The sequence below is a fragment of the Ruditapes philippinarum genome, unplaced genomic scaffold (genome assembly GCF_026571515.1).
Source record: "Ruditapes philippinarum isolate M1 unplaced genomic scaffold, ASM2657151v2 ctg10288_1_1_1_1, whole genome shotgun sequence".
Lineage (NCBI taxonomy): Eukaryota > Metazoa > Mollusca > Bivalvia > Venerida > Veneridae > Ruditapes > Ruditapes philippinarum.
In genome coordinates this window covers 1-4,416 of record NW_026851779.1, presented here as the reverse complement: position 1 = coordinate 4,416, position 4,416 = coordinate 1, and the positions used below count along the sequence as shown (strand labels likewise).

Sequence of the window (4,416 nt, the reverse complement as noted above, 5' to 3'; positions counted from 1 at the left end):
GCCAATCGCAGGCCATGTTACAATAGAGTAATCTCGCATCCAGACATTTTAAACATATCGGAAAAGGTGAGACAGGAAAAGTGTTCAATAGATGATAAATATATTAAAAGTGAGAGAAAAATATTGTGAATATGTAAGATTTATGTACTCGATATCGTTTGTAATGAACGTGCGCATTATTTTGTGAATAACTAGACGGTAACGCAAGGTAATCGACACGTGACCTCTACAATGACCGCATAATATCAAATCAAACCAAAAATAATTTATCAAAACGTACAAGATAATGCTTACACAAAGTACTTTATATTTGTTTAATGAATATAAATTTTCTTCTAAACGTGTTCTAAGGACAACATTAACACTTTGCATAAATACAAAAAATAAAGAAAAACATATGTATTAAGATAGAATTTCATTTTCCCAACTGATGTCAAAACCACTCTCTTTTCGTTCGTTCGTTCGTTCGTTCGTCCGTCCGTCTATCCGTTGTTCGTTCGTTCATTCAATCAATTAACCAAGCAACAATGTTTTCAACTAACTAGCAAACAAACAACCATTCAACAAAAAAGCCATGAATCAACTAATCACTCAATAAATCAATCAATCAATATATCAACGATTTATCAATCAATCAATAATCAATGCAGAATCTAACCTTTGTATCATAGTTTGACCTTTCTGTTGAAAATGTGTCAGGGTTAAATCGTATACATATACATGCACAGTGCGTTAACTGGAGTGCGGGTATTAGTTACCCGCACTCCAGAGCATGCCTATTGATTGGCTCATTTTTGCTGGGGTTTACATATTGTGACGGCAGAGAAAGGGAAAGCGACAGAAATGTCATATTCAGATGTTCGTTCATTGGTTCATTTTTGCCGGGGTTTCATATTGTGACAACAGGGAACGTGCTTTTATGTTTGACTATGATACAAAAGAGAAAGAACACCAAAACACTCGGCAATCTGATTAATACTCGGGGGCTACGCCCCCTCGTACAAATAAGATAGCCTCGTGTTTCGGTGCTCTTTCTATTACATATATAATGTATATGTCAAATGATCAATAATAACGTCAAACAATTAAATGAAATCAGTATAAACACAACCATTAATTATATATACTATGTATACAAACAATCAAAGATACTATGTATCCATTGCGTCAATTATTCACCTAAAACTGGATTTATTAAGCATTCAAGTTTTACTAAATATTTTTGCAATTTTCAGATCATTCCCTCACACCGTTTTTCCAAAATAATCGTTTTTAAATAAAAATAAAGAACGCTTTTTACTCAAATCGGGCTTATATTCGCAAAAATAATCATCGAAATTTAAGTTTATTCTGAGTATTTTTCTTTTTTATCCTCTGCACAGTTTTCCATTTTAAAGACTTACTATGATCTATGCAATAATTTCAAATTTAAGCTTTTTGACCTCAGTGGAGCTCCTTTAATAATAGAATATTAATCTCACTATGAGATGAGGAAATATATCTTAAAATTAACATTTTAATAGGATATTAAATTATAAAAACTGTATAAAAAGAAATGGAAAGATTCAGTAGATCTTTATGATGAAAGTAATTATCATTCCATTGGCTTCTTACACCAGCCCGGTGTCCAAGCGTTGCCAAAATATTTAGGATTTGCGGACGGGTTTGATTTTGGATATTTAGCTGGTATCATGTGTTGTTTGTATTCATTTATGCGTGTCAGAAGTTTCTGAACCATTTCCGGCATGTCGTCTGCAAGGTCGTTATACTCATTAGGGTTGTCTGCAAAAAAGCAAAGGAGTAAACATTAAAATATTATATAGATCTAAATGTATTGGAGCTTATGTTGTCTTCAATAAGCCTATGGGGTAGCAGCGACACGTTGTGGAAAGTCCATAATGGTTTGTCAACCATTGGCTTGGAATTAATCGCTATGACTAACACTTTCATGGTTTGATTACTATACATCTAAACTACAAATACTATAATAAGCAGTTACTTCACTTAGATGAGTGTCAAGTGTCAATGGGTCTAGAATAGAAGTCATCTTAATATCGTAAGGGGTCGAGAAGTCAATGGGTCTAAATGTCTCACTTGCACTTAGATCACATTTTATACCAGTCAGTTATAATCCAGTCAAACCCTACCCTCCAGGGAGTGTTGGATACAGCACGTAAAGGGGGGCTTCTAACCGTGCCACTTTCAACACTGTACATGTACCCAGTCAATGCTGGGATAACGTTGTGGCTCCCAAATCACGGGGAACGCAAACTCGAAGTATAGGGGAAATCATTTGAGAATTTACTACCTGGAAGCGCCTTCACCTAATATTTGACCATCAAAATGTCTCGTTATTTCGCAGGTTTTGCAGCCATATTTACAAATGAAGAATAATTGTCTTTTTACAATAGTTTATTATTTCATTTCGAGTAAAAGATTTCATCGAGAACTACAACCTTCGACACTGCACGGAGAAGAATCAGTGGTCTAAAGCGTTGCTTTTATTTGTTTTTAATCACTCGGGTGGCGTGAGTGCAAATCCCATACGAGCCATGATTTTTTTCTTGTGCATTTAATGTGTTTGTTTTTTTTGTTTTTTTCTTTACAAATTTATATACAAATAAACAAATAAAAAAAATTCATTGTCAAACCTTTTAAGTTAAATAATTTGTAATAAGATTCGTTCCCGGCTTTCAATCTTTCTTCAAAACTATATTTATCCTCCATCGCCTCCTCTGTGTACATTTCATCTGGTGGGTACCAGCCATTGTATAGTCCGGTGTTTCCCGCCAATAATTTGTAATCGCCAATTCTGTGGTTTTTCAAAATGACATCAAAGTAAAAAACGAAGACTTGAATAGTATAAGTAAAGTAAGATTTCTATCTATATCAATGATTTCTGGAATGTTTTGTGGAATTTCTCTATCACATTTGAAAAGCGCATTCGTTCTTCATAAATATTTCTTGAAAAGAAGAAAAATCAGTAACCTCAAGTTTGAAAAGTGTGGTTTCTTATTACACGAAAATACGAAAGAGAGCAAAAAGGATAACCTGTCTATATGAAATAAACTAATACGCTACCTTATCCCAGCGTGCCCTTGGGTTGCAGGAACTACGTCATCAAGGTTGTAGATAAATTCCGTCCGCTTACCCTCAGACCCGGTACTTATTGCCTCCCACTGTGATATGCCGTCAATATTCTGGTCTGATAATTATTAATAAGTATTCATGTTAATTTGTGATATTGATAATAATTCGTACTTATCAATGTTTTATTGATAATAATTCGTAATATTGATAAAGATTCGTAATAATGTAAATAATTTGTAATAAATTATCAATGTCATATGACATGTATGAATAAGAAAGAAATATTGATAATAATATGTAATAGTGAAAATAATTCGCAATAGTGATATTGGTCATATTTCGAATTGATATTCAAAATGATATTATTTTTCACAGTATATAAACGATTTGAACCCCAACCGGATCTTGTGAGAAGATTTTAGTGTCAGCCATATTCTGCCACTTCACTTGTTTACGATATTGGTATTTATATTGATACTGATGGACGTTAGGTTAGTAAATCTATATTTATATTATAAGAGAGAAACTTTATTAAACGTCTAAGTTATGCAAAACATAAACGTTAGCACGAAGGCTATAAAATAATCGAAACTCACGAACAGCTTTCAGGTGATCAAAACTGAACACGAACAAAAATCCGTCTTATTCCAAGGTTGATTTAGTTAAACATTGAGTTGTGATATTGAACTACTAAAGTAATCAATAACAAACGAAAATTTAGTCATATGCATAACATATTGCTGTATCTTGAACATAAATTTAAGAGTTTTACCGAGGAGGTTTTTTCCGTAAACTGAACGTTACTTGCTGGTGATTGTGAACCCTACTTGTGAGTTTACGAATTTTATCTGTACCCTGACTTGTGAGTATTTATAAAGATTTATTGGAGAAAACCTTTACGTTCATTGTGATTTTGTATCAATTATTGCCAGAAAATATAAATGATTGTAATAGAATTTTAGTATATAAGGTATTTACCGAGAATTGGTTTAATTAACTGATAATATTGTTAATCATTTGTGTAATAAAATATATAGTGCTATGTATATTCATGGAAGAATACAACTGTTCAGTAATGACGAAGAATTTCAATGCCATTATTGACCGCATAATTATTCGCCATCCAGACTGCAACTTGAAAATAAGAATAAATAATGATCAGAATAAAATTTCCTACTTAAAAAAATTCAGCGTCACAGCCAATAACGTAAACAAAAAAAAAAGAAGTTTATAACATCAATAGCTAAACACTGACAAATAAAATTTCAAAAATTCACGAATTTTCACCAGTAGTATATGCGTCACTTGAACGTCACGACTGCCCCT

The 4,416-nt window shown here is 32.7% G+C and overlaps 1 long non-coding RNA gene across 1 annotated transcript; it reads right to left on the bottom strand.

Moving 5' to 3' along the window:
* Window positions 1-300: 300 nt before the first annotated feature.
* Window positions 301-3,240, bottom strand: LOC132739304 (uncharacterized). Its single transcript, XR_009626975.1, has 3 exons — window positions 3,082-3,240; window positions 2,652-2,812; window positions 301-1,782 (listed from the first exon to the last, which is right to left on the bottom strand). It is a non-coding gene; the product is annotated as an uncharacterized LOC132739304 (long non-coding RNA).
* Between the last annotated feature and the right edge of the window lie 1,176 nt (window positions 3,241-4,416).